A 16,693-nucleotide genomic window follows, 5' to 3' on the forward strand; every position below is an offset into this window, starting at 1 on the left:
TTTCAAAGTTTAAATGTATTTTTACACTATTTAGACATAAAGAAACTATACATTATGGGCCAGATTTATCATTAGCTCAGGTCAGAATAATGGAGTGAAAAAGTCCCCAAAAAAGTCCCAAACGCTAAAACTGCGCACAAATTTGCAACTTTTTTCTGCTCTGCACTATGCTCGCCAGTTTTCTAAAAGTGGGAGTGTTTTCTTATGTAAATGAATCTCTAGACAGATTTACTATTGGGACTATTTAAAAAGTCGCAAAAAAGTCGCAAAAAAGTCGCAATTTCACTCTAGTGAGGACCATGCTTATCTTATGAGACTTTTTAATAGAACATGCGACTTTTTCATAAAAACGTGCGACTTTTTCGTAAAGATGTGCGACTTTTGTAAAGCTGCTTACTGACGGATAAACTGCTACCGTCAAACCACATTTATTACAGTCTTAAAGGGCCGATCATAAATCTGACTTGGCTAAAACTGACTTTAGCCATATGTTAAAGTGGAGTGAGCTGTCAGAGTCATGATAAATCTGGCCCATTGGGTATCGTTGTAATCGTACTGACTCAGAGAATGAAGGGCATGGGTATGTTTTGCCGTTAACAAAAACTCAGTGGGAACAAAACCCGTAAAACGGTGGAGGGATTGCATTTTTTTTACAATTCCAACCCATTTGGAATGTTTTTAGCGCTTCCTACAAACATAATAGGCCAGATTTATCATTAGCTCAGGTCAGAATAATGGAGTGAAAAAGTCCCAAAAAAAGTCACAAACGTTAAAACTGCACACAAATTTGCGACTTTTTTCTGCTCTGCACTATGCTCGCCAGTTTTCTGAAAGTGGGCGTGTTTTCTTATGTAAATGAATCTCTAGACAGATTTACTATTGGGACTATTTAAAAAGTCGCAAAAAAGTCGCAAAAAAGTCGCAATTTCACTCCAGTGAGGACCATGCTTATCTTATGAGACTTTTTAATAGAACATGCGACTTTTTCATAAAAACGTGCGACTTTTTCATAAAGATGTGCGACTTTTGTAAAGCTGCTTACTGATGGATAAACTGCTACCGTCAAACCATATTTATTACAGTCTTAAAGGGCCGATCATAAATCTGACTTGGCTAAAACTGACTTTAGCCATATGTGAAAGTGGAGTGAGCTGTCAGAGTAATGATAAATCTGGCCCAATATGTCATAATTAATGGTAGAATTAGAAAGTACAACTTGCCCCGCCAAAAAATAAGCCCTCATACAGCTATGCTCCCGGAAAAATAAAAAAAGTTATGGCTCACGGAAAATAGGGAAGAAAAATGAAAACCCCAAAAATGAAAAAACCTCTGGTAGCCAAAGGGTTAAAAAAAACCTATAAAAAATATGAATGCAAAAAATCTAATAATAATATTATATATTAAGTATTTGTAAGACCTCTCTGAACAGGGCCACACTTGCAGTACTGCAGTCACGGCCTGGAGCCAGACACTTAGGTATATCACAAAGTCAGTCTCATTAACCACCTGCCATCTGGGCCATTTGCCCCCTTCCTGACCAGGCCAAATTTTGCAAAACTGACATATCTCACTTTATGTGGTAATAACTTTGGAACGCCTTTATTTATCCAAGTCATTCAGAGATTGTTTTCTCGTGACACATTGTACTTCATGATAGTCATAAATTTGAGTCAAAATATTTCACCTTTATTTATGAAAAAATCCCAAATTTACCCAAAAATTTGAAAAATTCGCAATTTTCGAAATTTCAATTTCTCTGCTTTTAAAACAGAAAGTGATACCTCATAAAATATTTATTATTTAACATTCCCCATATGTCTACTTTATGTTGGCATCATTTTGGAAATGTCATTTTATTTTTTTAGGACGTTAGAAGGCTTAGAAGTTTAGAAGCAATTCTTCAAATTTTTAAGAAAATTGCCAAAACCCACTTTTTAAGGACCAGTTCAGGTCTGAAGTCACTTTGTGGGGCCTACATAGTGGATACCCCCATAAATGACCCCATTGTAGAAACTACACCCCTCAAGGTATTCAAAACCGATTTTACAAACTTTGTTAACCCTTTAGGCGTTCCACAAGAATTAAAGGAAAATGGAGATCAAATTTTTAAATTTCACTTTTTTGGCAGATTTTCCATTTTAATAAATTTTTTTCTTTAACACATCGATGGTTAACAGCCAAACAAAACTCAATATTTATTACCCATATTCTGCGGTTTACAGAAACACCCCACATGTGGTCATAAGCTGCTGCATGGGCACACGGCAGGGCGCAGAAGAAAAGGAACTCCACATGGTTTTTAGATGCCATGTCCCATTTGAAGCCCCCTGATGCACCCTTACAGTAGAAACTCCCAAGAAGTGACCCCATTTTGGAAACTAGGGGATAAGGTGCCAGTTTTATTAGTACTATTTTTGGGTACATATGATTTTTTGATCATTCATTATAACACTTTATGGGGCAAGGTGACCAAAAAATTGGTTGTTTTAGCACAGTTTCTATTTATTTATTTTTACAGCGTAAAGTGACATTTTTATAGAGCAGATTGTTACGGACGTGGCGATACCTAATATGTATACTTTTTCTCATTTATTAAAGTTTTACACAATAATAGCATTTTTGAAACAAAAAAATTATGTTTTAATGTTGTATGTTTGTATGTTCTGAGAGCTATATTTTTTTTTATTTTTTGAGAGATTTTCTTATGTAGGGGCTCATTTTTTGCGGGATGAGGTGACGGTTTTATTGGTACTATTTTGTGGGACATACGCGTTTTTGATCACTTGGTGTTGCACCTTTTGTGATGCAAGGTGACAAAAATTGCGTGTTTTAACACAGTTTTTTTTTTTTTTTTTTTTTACGGTGTTCACCCGAGGGGTTAGGTCATGTGTTATATTTTTATAGAGCTGGTTTCTACGGACGCGGCAATACCTAATATGTATACTTTTTTTTATTTGTTTCACTTTAACACAATAATAGCATTTTTGAAACCAAAAAAATGATGTTTTAGTGTCTCCATGTTCTAAGAGCTATAGTTTTTTTTATTTTTTGAGAGATTTTCTTATGTAGGGGCTCATTTTTTGCGGGATGAGGTGACGGTTTTATTGGTACCATTTTATGGGACATACGCGTTTTTGATCACTTGGTGTTGCACCTTTTGTGATGCAAGGTGACAAAAATTGCTTGTTTTGACACAGTTTTTTTTTTTTTTTTTTTACGGTGTTCACCGGAGGGGTTAGGTCATGTGATATTTTTATAGAGATGGTTTTTACGGACGCGGCAATACCAAATATGTCTATTTTATTTTATTTTTTCTATTTTTAACATTTTTTTTTCATTCCTTACTTGGGGACTTTTTTTTTTTACATGTGAAACTTTTTTTATTTTTTTATTTTCAACCTTTTATTTTTATTTTTTTATTTTAAACTTTTCGTCCCCCATAAGGTCATACAAGACCTCTGGGGGACATTTACTTCACTTTTTTTTTTCACAGTTGATTTCTCCTGTAACTGGGGCTGACATAGTAGCCCCAGTTACAGGACAAATACACCCCTAGAGAGGCTGTACAGCAGCAATCCAGCACTGTACAGCCTCAGAGAAGGGCTGATCGAGGTCTCTGAGAGACCTCACACAGCTCCTGCACTCTCCGGTCACGGCGATCACATGACCGCCGGGCCGGAACAGGAAGCACATAGCGCTTCCTTCTCTGCATACACAGCGCTCGGCGAGCGCTGTGTACGCAGCGATCCAGAAGGCAGGAACACCTGGGAACTGTCCCTGCCTTCTCTAAGGGTTGCCCTGCTGTCACTGACAGCGGGCAACCCGATCAGCAGCTGCACGATTAGCGTGCAGCTGCGATTTCTGAAAGGACGTTTTAAAACGTGCTTTCAGAAATAGAGGTCCACCCATAGGACGTTTATATCCTATGGGCGGACGTAAAGCGGTTAATATTAACTACAGTCTAGTAAATACTAGTAAAGCTGTGTATAAATATAGATAGTGATGAGCGAACCCGGATCGCCAAGTTCAGGCCCGTACCGAATTTGCGGTGTCCAGGTCACTGAAATCCAGGTTTGGTGTTCACCCAATTTTATTATTTTCAATTATAATGGAAAATAATAGCATTCTTAGCATTCTTATGACAGAATGCTAAAGAATATGGCCATTTAGGGGTGGGAAAAAAAAGCACAAAAATAAACAACTCACCTCATCTGCTTGATCCTGCTGCCAGTATCCTCTTCTTTCAGCAGGACCTGCAAAAAAACCTGTGATGACGTCACCGTGCTGAATGAAGATAGAAGGACCTGCGATGATGTCACCATGCTCAGAGGCGGCTCTAGACTTTGTGAGGCCTTAGGCGAAACTCAAACATGAGGCCCCCACGAACACAACATATGCAAGCGATAATAAAGATCAACTACAAACAAAACGCTTGGTATAGTATCCTTAGTCACACCCCCCCCAGCAATAATTTTTTAGCCATATAACAAAAAATATGTTGAAAGAAATCAAAGTTAAAGCAGTGTCGGTTGCAGTAAATTCCGGCAGGCTGTTCTCAGCTGGAACAGCCTGCCAGAATCGCTAACGCATATGTGAAGGCAGCCTAATACAGCGCCAAATACCTCTTACATCCAGTGATGTCTCCTTTGATATAGATGTTCTCTTTCTTCATCTTCTCCATTCACACCAGACCGCCATGATGATTTATTTCAGCCATCTCTCATCTCTGCAGAGTTTGACTGACAGACAGACAGACATCTTAGTTTCCTACTTTTCCTCCCACCTTCTCAACATCCCATCATGTACCCCAAATACTGAGATGCTTTGCCCCCCAAAACTATACTGTAGAAACAGATAAATCCCCTGAAAATACTAGTTACACACAATAGTTCAATATATATTGGAACACAATGCTCTAAAAAATAACTGCACCTACCAAATAAGGCCCCTGACACTAATAGTGTAACCATAATGTCCCCCAAAAATAACTGTGCTAAGCTGATACTGTGCCAGGGTGCTCCCACAGTACTAGTGCTCCCCAAAATTCCAGCAATAGTAATAATTCTGTGCCAGAGTGCACTTAGTAGTAATAGTGCTCCTACAGTTCCCCCAAAAGTAAATGTGTCCCAGAAGTAATAATGCTCCCATAGTCCCCCAGTTGTAATAAAGCCCCCTTATAATGTGCACCAGTACAAAAAATTAAATGCCCTGTTGTGTGGCAGTAAAAAATAATTTAAAAAAAGTGCCCCCAGTAGAACCAATGTCCCCAGAGTGCACTCATGAGATCAAATGACCCGTACTGTATGCCACTACAAAAAACACTTAGTGCCCCCAGTTGAGCTAAGGTGCCCATAGTGCCCCTATAATTTGTGCCAGTATAAAATACTCCTATATAGTGCCCCCAGAAGATGCCCCCATAGTGCTCCTCCCCGTCCTATATAGTGTTCCAGAAGATGCCCCCCAAGTGCTCCTCCCCGTCCCCATAGTGCCCTTCATAATGTGCCAGTATAAAATGCCCCTATAGACTGCCCCACATAGATGCCCCCATAATGCTTCTTTCCCCCTTCCCCATAGTGGCACCAAAATGGGTGCCAGTATTAAATACCCCTATATAATGCCCCCATAGTTCTCGTCTCCCCCACTTCTCCATAGTGCCCCCTCCTAATGCATGCCAGTATATAGGGTCCCCAGTAGATGCCCCCATAGTGCTCCTTTCCCCCATACTTCTCCATAGTGCCCCCCATAATGTGTGCCAGTATATAGGGCCCTTAGTAGAACCTCCATAGTGCCCCCATAATATTTGACAGTATTTAGGACCCCAGTAGATGCCCCCATTGTGATCCTTCCCTCCTTCTCCATAGTGCCCCGCTAATGTGCCAGTAAAAAGTGCCCCCCAATAATGTGCCAGTAAAAAGTGCTCCCATAGTGCCCCCCAATAATGTTCCAGTAAGAAGTGCCCCCGTATAATGTGCCAGTAAGTGTCTCCATAGTGGTCCCAATAATGTGCCAGTAATAAGGGCCCCCATAGATGCCCCCCAAGTCATGTGCCAGTAACAAGTGCCTCTTCCCCAATCATGTGCCAGTAACAAGTTCCTCTCCCCCCAAATCATGTGCCAGTAACAAGTGCCTCACCCCCGAAATCATGTGCCAGTAACAAGTACCTCTTCCCCCCCAATCATGTGCCAGTAAAAAGTGCCTCTCCCCCCCCAAAATCATGTGCCAGTAACAAGTGCCTCTCCCCCCCCAATCATGTGCCAGTAAAAAGTGCCTCTCCCCGTCCAAATCATGTGCCAGTAACAAGTGCCTCTCCCGTCCAAATCATGTGCCAGTAACAAGTGCCTCTCTCTGTCCAAATCATATGTCAGTAACAAGTGCCCCCCTCCGCTCTATACTTACCTCCTTATGGCAGCGATGCAATGCAGACCTCTTCCGGCCTGTGTCCCGTGCCGCCTGAACCGGCCTCTGATAGGCTGCGGGCCTTTTGCTGGCAGCCTATCAGAGGAACAGGGAAGGGAGATGCCTCTCCTTCCCCTGCCCCACCGCAACACAGTCATCTGTATCGCCGTCCTAAGGACGGCGATATAGATGACTATGGAGATGAGCGCTTCCACAATGGAATCACTCATCTCCCTGTGCCCTGCCGTCGCCGCCACTGCTGCCCAATCAATGGATGTCGTATATCTGGACTTCTCCAAAGCATTTGACACTGTACCACATAAAAGGTTAGTATATAAAATGAGAATGCTCGGACTGGGAGAAAATGTCTGTATGTGGCAGAAAACAGAGGGTGGTTATTAATGGTACACAATCAGATTGGGTCACTGTCACTAGTGGGGTACCTCAGGGGTCAGTATTGGGCCCTATTCTCTTCAATATATTTATTAATGATCTTGTAGAAGGCTTGCATAGTAAAATATCAATTTTCGCAGATGACACTAAACTGTGTAAAGTAATTAACACTGAAGAGGACAGTATACTACTACAGAGGGATCTGGATAGATTGGTGGCTTGGGCAGATAAGTGGCAGATGAGGTTTAACACTGACAAATGTAAGGTTATGCACATGGGAAGGAATAATGCAAGTCACCCGTACATACTAAATGGTAAAACACTCCGTAACACTAACATGGAAAAGGATCTAGGAATTTTAATAAACAGCAAACTAGGCTTCAAAAACCAGTGTCAGGCAGCTGCTGCCAAGGCCAATAAGATAATGGGTTGCATCAAAAGGGGCATAGATGCCCGTGATAAGAACATAATCCTACCACTTTACAAATCGCTAGTCAGACCACACATGGAGTACTGTGTACAGTTCTGGGCTCCAGTGAACAAGGCAGACATAGCAGAGCTAGAGAAGGTCCAGAGGAGGGCAACTAAAGTAATAACTGGAATGAACTGCAACTACAGTACCCTGAAAGATTATCAAAATGAGGGTTATTCACTTATTCACAAAAGACGACTGAGGGGAGATCTAATTATTATGTATAAATATATCAGGGGTCAGTACAGAGATCTATCCCATCATCTATTTATCCCCAGGACTGTGACTGTGACGAGGGGACATCCTCTGCGTCTGAAGCAAAGAAGGTTTGTACACAAACATAGAAGAGGATTCTTTACGGTAAGAGCAGTGAGACTATGGAACTCTCTGCCTGAGGAGGTGGTGATGGTGAGTACAATAAAGGAATTCAAGAGGGGTCTGGATGTATTTCTGGAGTGTAATAATATTACAGGCTATAGCTACTAGAGAGGGGTCGTTGATCCAGGGAGTTATTCTGATTGCCTGATTGGAGTTGGGAAGAAATTTTTTATTCCCCTAAAGTGAAGAAAATTGGCTTCTACCTCACAGGTTGTTTTTTTTGCCTTCCTCTGGATCAACTTGCAGGATGACAGGCCGAACTGAATGGACAAATGTCTTTTTTCGGCCTTATGTACTATGTTACTAGGTTTATGTTACTATATACCCGCATAGTGGTAAGGCACTAAAAAATATTTCCCCTATATTGTAGGGGTTTTATGATTTTAGGGATAGAAAATACTGTTTAATAATAACTATGTTACAACAATACATTTGCTGTAATAGTCTTGTTTGTAGACAAATCAGTCTGCAAGTCTCAAGTGAGAATCAAATACCTGTAGCAGGTAGCAGATTTACCACTAAACTATATACTATATACTATAAACTATATACCTGAAATATCAATTATTTTCTCAGGGTAACCCCTTGTACACTGACTTTTATATCTAAAAATTCCAGTTCTTTGGAATTTATTTTGCTGTAAACTTCATGTTTATATTGTTTTGGGTGTTTAAATACTCAAAAAAAGCTTTATATTACCCACATAGATATTTTTTAGTGGTGAATAGGGTTGAACTTTAGGATTTTTGGACCCCGGACCCGAACCCGAACATTTCAGTAAAAGTTCGGGTTCGGTGTTCGGCGATTTCTCAGCGTTTTTTGAAAGGCTGCAGAGCAGCCAATCAACAAGCGTTTAACTGTCTGACCTTAGAAGCCATCACAGACATGCCTACTAATGGCATGGCTGTGATTGGCCAGAGCAGCATGTGACCCAGGCTCTATATAAGCTTGAGTCACGTAGCGCTGCACGTCACTCTGCTGTTACTAGTGTAGGGAGAGGATACTGCTGGACTGGTGATTTCGGGGAGAGACTAGGAGAGAATCTAACTCAGCGATCTACATAGAAATAGTTGTGTGGGTGCAGGGCACAATATTTTTACCCTGCCCTGAGCCCATTGACCAAAAAAAAAAATCTTTTATCCGTCTGTTAGTTAGGTGGGCGGCGGCGGCGGTCATTTTATGCAATCTCCGTGCACCAGCACTGCATCTGAGCTTTTGGGACATTGAAAATCAAAATTTTTTTGGGCAATATACAACATCTGGATTAGTCAGTGTGCAATTTAAAGAGGACCTTTCACTAGTTTAAAAACTATGAGCTGTGCGCTACGATTGGCCAGCGCTGCAGTAAGGGACAACCCTAATACAAAAACTCCGCCCAGTACAACAGAGGGAGCTGCAGACACCGGAGCCTATACCAGGCAAACGGAGCGGTGCCCAGACATACTAGTAAGTGCAGGGGGACCCCTGGGCGCCGCTCTGCCCACTGATATAGTTAGTTTTTAGTTTTTAAACTAGTGAAAGGTCCTCTTTAAGCTAGAAATACACCCATCATTTTCTGGGGTTTTAAAAACACACTTTTTTGCCAAAAAACTGTATTTTCCTGATCTGCAAGTGTTAAATTCAAGTTTAATATATACAGCTTTTATATTCTGTTACCAAAAAAAACACTTTTTGGCAATATACAACATCTGGATTAGTCAGTGTACAATTTAGGCTAGAAATACACCCATCATTTTCTGGGGTCTTAAAAACACACTTTTTTGCCAAAAATCCTTAATTTTTAACGATAATTTGTTTTCCCTTAGTCCTAACAGCAGCACAGATGGGGTTAACTACCCCCGTGGACTGGTAGGACCGGCGGAATTTTAATGAGCCCAAGAACCAATAATAAAGATTTACACCCCTAAAAAAGGAGGGGACACCCCCCCACTGTGTTTATAGCAAGAATAACTTTACTAGGGTGGGATATTTGTGTGCTGCTGTTAGGACTAAGGGAAAACAAATTATCGTTAGAAATTAACGATTCCCTTACGTCCTACCAGCAGCACAGATGGGGAGATAGCAAGAAGAAACCCCTAGAGAGGGCCTTCATGCCTGGCAGAGCTAAGAATAGCCTGCCCAAAGGCCGAGAACTCTGATACCCTGGTGTCTAGTCTGTAGTGGGAGATGAAAGTGGATTCAGAGCTCCTGGAGGCAGCTTTACAGATTATGTCCAGAGGATGGAGAGATGGCCCTTGTGGAATGGGCCTTCATGAACTCTGGAGGATCCAAAGACTGGGAAACAAAGGATTCCCTGATGGCCTCCTTGATCCAGCGACTAATAGAAGCCTTGGATGCCTTGCGGCCTTTAGACTTAACTGCAAACAGGACAAAGAGGTTCTCATCTTTCCTGAACTCCCTGGATCTATCCACATAGATCTGGAGGCATCTCGAGATATCCAAAGGATGTTTGACAGGATCCCTGGAGGAGGTAGACAGAGAAAAAAAGACTGGCAAAGAAATAACCTGGTTAATATTCTGGAATGATGGTACCTTGGGCCTGAAATATGCAAGAAATCTCAGGAGAACCCGGTCTTGAAGAAAGATGGTATAGGGTTCTAATGCCGAGAAAGCTTGAAGTTCCGAAACTCTCTTGGCCGAGATTACTGCCAGTAAAAAGACCAACTTCAAAGTCACAAACTTTAAGTCTACCTCCTCCAAAGGCTCAAAGGGGGGAGATGCTAGTCCCCTGAGCACGACTGATAAATCCCACTGAGGAATGGGCTTCAGTACTGTAGGCCTTAATCTTTTGGCTCCTTTAAGGAATCATTTAATGAGTGGGTCCCAAGAATTGGGCCTGTTGAGACAGGCCAAAATGGCAGCAATTTGGACCTTCAAAGTAGATAGAGCAAGGCCTCTGTCAAGGCCGTCTTGCAAGAATTGAAGTAACGCAGAGAGGGGCGGATCTGCAAACGCCACCTGGTTCGAAGCACACCATGACGAGAAGATTCTCATAATCCTGGAGTAGGCTTTCTTGGTTGATTCTGCTCTTGAATGCGATAATGTTCTCAGGACCGACTAAGAAAGCCCTTCTATTCTGGGAAGGGACTGATCAACCTCCAGGCTGTCAGGTTGAACCTGTGCAAATCTGGGCAGAGGTGAGTGTCCCACAACACCAGGGTCTGCTGTGGGGGGAGCCTCCAGTAATGTCCCCGACTCATCTGAATGAGCTGGGTAAACCAGGATCTCTTGGGACAAAACGGTATGATGGCTATCACCGAGGCCTGATCCTGATGGATTTTCATCAATACCCTCGGTATCATGGAAAAAGGAGGGAAGATGTAAGCCAGCCTGAACCTCCACGGTATCGACAGAGCATCTATCGCCCGGGGGTTGTGCTCCCTGTAAAGGGAGCAGAACCTCTCCACCTTGGCATTGAACCTCGTTGCCATGAGATCCACTTCCAGCAAACCCCACCTGAGGACTATCTGCCTGAATATCTCCGGATGTAGGGACCATTCCATCGTCGGCAGACCGCGACTCAGGCCATCCGCGATTATCTTGCAGGAACCCCGGATGTGAGTGGGAGACAGGTGGGAAAGATTCGACTCTGCCCACCGAAGAATTACCCCGATCTCCGAAAGCAGGGGTAGAGATCTTGTGCCTCCCTGCTTGTTGATGTAGAGGACTGCAGTCATGTTGTCTGACTGTACTCTCACCGCCAAGCTCCGAATTCGGGGGGCGAAGTAAAGGAGGGTTAGCCAGATGGCTCGAATCTCGCGGAGATTGGAAGAAAGTAGCCGCTCCTAAGGAGACCAAGTCCCCTGAACTGGGGAATTGTCTAGATGAGCGCCCCAGCCTACTTGGGACGCGTCCATTGTCAATATAACCCAGGATGGCTAGATTATAGACTTCCCTCCCGGGAGATGAAACAACCATCTCAGGGAGGTTCGAGTCTGACAAGACAGGGAGCATAGGGAATTTAGCCCGGCAGGGCTGCCATCCCATTTGGCAAGGACCTCCGATTGTAGAGGGCGGAGGTACCAAAAAAAGCCCAAGGGACTGCATCCGCAGCTGCTGACATGATCCCCAACATCTTCATAAGAGTCCGAATGGGAACTTGACGAGGAACCGAAAGGAACCTTGCCAGGTCCAGAATCCGAGCTCTTCTTTCTGGAGTCAACTGGAGGGACATTCCAAGGGAGTCGACTATGAAACCTAGATAGGTAACCGAAGTCAACGGGCTCACGTTTGACTTCTGCCAGTTGATGATCCATCCTAGACAGAGCAGAAAGGAGATGGCTAAATCAAGATGGTGGGTAAGGACTGGAACCGAAGGGGCTTTTAGGAGACAATCGTCCAGATAAGGAATTATGGTCAGCCCTTTAAGCCTCAAAGCTGCCACCACCGAAACCACCACCTTGGTGAAAGTGATAGGAGCAGAGGAAATCCCGAAAGATAAGGCGGCGAACTGAAGGTGCCTGAGGACCCCCGAGACCTGGACTGCAATCCTGAGATACCTTCGTGAAGCAGGATGGATGGGGATATAAAGATATGCATCCTTGAGGTCCAGGGTAGCCATCACGTCTCCCGGGTTGAGAACGTGGATCACTGACCTGAAAGTTTCCATGCGAAACTTTGCCTTCCTTATAAATCGATTGAAAAATCTCAAATCGATGATCATCCGGAGATCTCCAGATTTTTTGGGGACTAGAAAAAACAGAGAATAGATTCCTAAGCCCCGCTCTCCTGCAGGAACATCCTCCAAAGCACCCTTGAGGATGTAGTCCTGGATGTGTGACTCCAGAATCGCCTGTTTGGAGGGTAGCAAGCGCTGATTGATGACAAATCTGTTTGGGGGAGGCGACTTGAGATTTATTAGGTAGTCCTCGGATATGACTTTTAGGACCATGGGGTACGGAATTTCCTGGGCCCAATATTCCTTGAAATGGGCGAGGAGCCCCCCGAGGGGCACAAGGGGAGAAGGTACCTGAAAATCTTCCGAACGGATGGCAGGAGTAGCGGGGAATATCCAAGAGCCTCTGGGAGGCCCATAGTCAGGAGGGCTTAGCCTCCCTAGCTCCTCTGCGAGGGCGCTTCGAATTTCTTCGCTGCGCCCCCCAGTCTCTACGCGCTCTGGCTGTTTGGCCCTATCTACCGCCACGATCCTGTTTGCCCCATCCCCGAAAGGGCTGCTGGGGAAGACTCTTCCCTTTCTTAACAGAAAGACCCTCCATAATCTTGTCTAGTTCTTAACCAAACAAGCGGTAGGGCTCAAAAGGGAGACTGCACAGATTATATTTTGAAGCGTTATCCGCGACCCATGGTTTAAGCCATAAGGGCCTGCGGGCTGCAGAAACTAGGGCCATAGATTTGGCTGCCAATTTCAGTTGTAACTGTGCAGTTTCGCACAGAAAGTCCGTCGCTAAATTGACGGTTTTAAATGCGACCAGGATGTCATCTCGAGAAACTCTCTGGTCCACATCCGTCTGAATTTGATTCAGACAGGAACGGAGGAAGGATGAAACTTCGGTGGCCACGATAGCGGCCGATGCGGAGGCTGCGGCAGCAGAGTAGCCTCTTCTTAATGTGCACTCTGCCCTCCTATCAAGGGGGTCTTGCAGACCAAACCCATCGTCTGCTTGGACCAGAGTGCGTTTGGACAGTTTGGCAAAAGCCATGTCCACCTTGGGAACGGAACCCCACGATTGCACCAAGGAGTTAGCCATGGGAAACATGGTCCTGAATTTCTTAGTCAGGACCGGACCCTTCTCAGGCTTCTTCCATTCCATCCGCATAACAGAAAGAAGGGTCTCATCCGCTTTAAAGACACGCTGTGCCCGACCGGCGGGACCGGAGGACTCCCCAGGGTCAACATCATGGTCCCCCGACCTGATGGCTTTAACAACTTCTGTGCCTTCTCTGGAGGGAAAAAACATGAAGTTAACTCCTCCTCATCCGAAGAGGAAGAGAGCAATGAAATTGCAGCGGGTCTCTCAATGGGCGCGGAGGTATCCATTGGAGCCTGAGTAGGAGCAGGAAGCCTCTCATCCAGAAGGTTAACCACGCCTTTGATGGAATCATCCACATATCCTTTAACCCACTGGTACATTTCTTGCATGGTGGGTTCCGTGGCCGACTGGGATCTACGTCAACCCTCGCATCTTGAAAAAGGACAATTGTCTTCCAGAAGCGTGATGCAGTCGAAACAGTCCAGATGCTTCCTTTTTGAGACCGATTTGCGGGTCTCTGGGTCTTTAGATGAAGCCATCGACTGCAAAAAAACTAAGAACTAGTAAACTCTAACAAGAGAATGACATCAAGAAAAAGAAAGTAGGCAGCAGCCCACCGAAGCGACATAGCAGGAAAAACCAAAATGAATGGATTTCAGCAAAATGAAGTACAGAGTACAACAGGGCTCTGGGAGCTAGCTAACAATAAGCGTGTGCTGCCAGAGAAAGATCAGGAGAAAAAGACTCGTTAAATAGGTGGAGCTCCGCCCATGGGCGGAGATCCCGCCCCCAGGCGGATCTAAATCTAGATCCTAGAATTTAACGATTATAAATGCTAAATTAAATATGCCATCAGGCTAGAAACCTTCCCCCCAAAAGCGGCTAAAATAGCAACAAAATACATGCAGGAAAAAGAGATTCTCGGCACAGCCAAGAACCGGAAGTGACGCCGGAGAGGCCTACGTCACTTCCGGTGATGGCGGCGCCCACCGCAGAGACCGGAGCGCCGCACTATCCAAGAAAAAACCTGCTGGCTGTAAGGGGGAGGAAGGTAAGCAATAACAAGAGCCCCAATAGTTAAAGTAAGAGGGGCTAATACTAAAAAAAGAAACGAGAATGAAAAAAATCTTCCCCCAAAAACTGAGGAGGGGGAACCGCCAGTCCACCTGTCTGGAGGACAGAAAAGAACACAGTGGGCTGGGGGTGTCCCCTCCTTTTGTAGGGGTGTAAATCTTTATTATTGGTTCTTGGGCTCATTAAAATTTCGGCCGGTCCTACCAGTCCACGGGGGGTAGTTAACCCCATCTGTGCTGCTGGTAGGACGTAAGGGAACCAGTATTTTCCTGATCTGCAAGTGTTAAATTCAAGTTTAATATATACAGCTTTCATATTCTGTTACCAAAAAAACACTTTTTTGGCAATATACAACAACTGGATTAGTCAGTGTGCAATGTAAGCTAGAAATACACCCATCATTTTCTGGAGTTTCAAAAACACACTTTTTTGCCAAAAACCACTATTTTAAGGCCTTGCAGCATCAGCACGTGTGAAATTACAGGCTTATATACTGCTTTCAAATTCAGTTGTTAAACAAACACTCGTTTGGGCAAAAAAAAAATAGTTGGCAGCCTTTGATGCAGATGTCATTGTGAGATACACCCTTAATACATTTGGGTTAGATTCAGAGATTTAAAATACCGCCATTTGGTGCACCAATATTTAATTCAGGCTTACAGTGGTTCAGGCCGTGTGAGATACACCCTTTACATACAGGGGTTTGATTCAGGCATTTGAAATACAGCCATTTTGGGCAAAGAAATCTTTAATTCAGGCCTACAGTCATAGGCGTGCGCAGCCTATTGCATTAGGGTGTGCACCCTAAAGCACAAACACACACGCCGCATGCGTGTGCATGTATGTATATGTATATTATATCCACAGATCCTCCATAAGGGTCCATTCACACGTCCGTAAGTGTTTTGCGGATCCGCAAAACACGGACACTTGCAATGTGCGGGATCCGCAATTTGCGGATCCTCACATCACAGACACTATAATAGAAAATGCCTTTTCTGGTCCGCAATTGCGGACAAGAATAGGACATGTTCTATTTTTTCCAGGAACGAAATTGCGGATCCCGAAAAAACGATCCCGAAAAAACGGATGCGGATCCCGAAAATGCGGATGCGGATCCAGGAAATGTGGATTTGCATCTGTTCCAGCCCCATTGAAAGTGAATGGGTCCGCAAATTGCGTAACGAATGCGGACCCAAATTACGGACGTGTAAATGGACCCCAGTGTGTAAATTTTTATTGTACTAACCTAATACTTAAAAGACAAGCTTTCAAGAGTTTTGCTTTCTTCCTCGGTACGTTTGAGTATTCAGAAACAATCTTGTCCTAAGGGTGGGTTCACAACTGTGTTATGCCATTCCGTTATATTCTGTTTTAAACGGAATATAACGGAATGGCCAGATGGAATGCAAAACGGAAACCTTTAAGAGGCATTCCTTTTTGCTCTGTCCTAATAGAAGTTTATGAGAAAGCATAACCGATCCGTCTGGGTCCTGTCGACAGGACTTTCTTTTCCGTCTTGCATAACGGGAACCAGATGGATCCGTTTTGATTCCTATAGACTTCTATGAGGACGGAGAGCAAATGGAAAGCCTCCTGCAGAGTCTGCACTGTACGAGAGAGAGATAGCAGTGGCTGTGAAGGGAAAAGTTCCAGAGCCTTTCTGCTGCCTGACCAACCGTATCCTTCCACAGCGCCAGCGTGCAGGACATGAGAGAGGCCTGGGGTCCACATTACACCACCACTACATTTACATTTATTTATTATCAAAAAGCATCATACATAACAAAAAAATTATTTTTAACTGAATTACATTTATAATAAAACAATTTACTTACAAAAGAAGCTATTCAGTCGTCTGCTGTGCCGTCCTCTGCTTGCTTCCACGGATTCTTTGCCCTCCTTTCTGTTTCTCCTCAGTGCGCAGGCGTACTGTTATGGTGGATCTGTGGATGACACACTGTTATGGGGGACCTCTGGATGACACACTGTTATGGGCATCTGTGGATGACACACTGTTATGGGGGCATCTGTGGATGACGCTATTATGGGGGCATCCGTGGATGACACACTGTTATGGGGGACCTCTGGGTGACACACTGTTATGGGCATCTGTGGATGACACACTGTTATGGGGGACCTCTGGATGACACACTGTTATGGGCATCTGTGGATGACACACTGTTATGGGGGCATCTGTGGATGACGCTATTATGGGGGCATCTGTGGATGACACACTGTTATGGGCATTTGTGGATGATACACTGTT

The 16,693-nt window shown here is 44.0% G+C and overlaps 1 long non-coding RNA gene across 1 annotated transcript; it reads right to left on the reverse strand.

The window, feature by feature from the left end:
• Window positions 1-1,517: 1,517 nt before the first annotated feature.
• On the reverse strand, window positions 1,518-16,372 carry LOC120987076. Its single transcript, XR_005775904.1, has 3 exons — window positions 16,263-16,372; window positions 13,450-13,452; window positions 1,518-1,529 (listed from the first exon to the last, which is right to left on the reverse strand). It is a non-coding gene; the product is annotated as an uncharacterized LOC120987076 (long non-coding RNA).
• Window positions 16,373-16,693: the final 321 nt, after the last annotated feature.

The sequence above is a fragment of the Bufo bufo genome, chromosome 1, assembly GCF_905171765.1.
Source record: "Bufo bufo chromosome 1, aBufBuf1.1, whole genome shotgun sequence".
NCBI classification, from domain to species: Eukaryota; Metazoa; Chordata; class Amphibia; order Anura; family Bufonidae; genus Bufo; species Bufo bufo.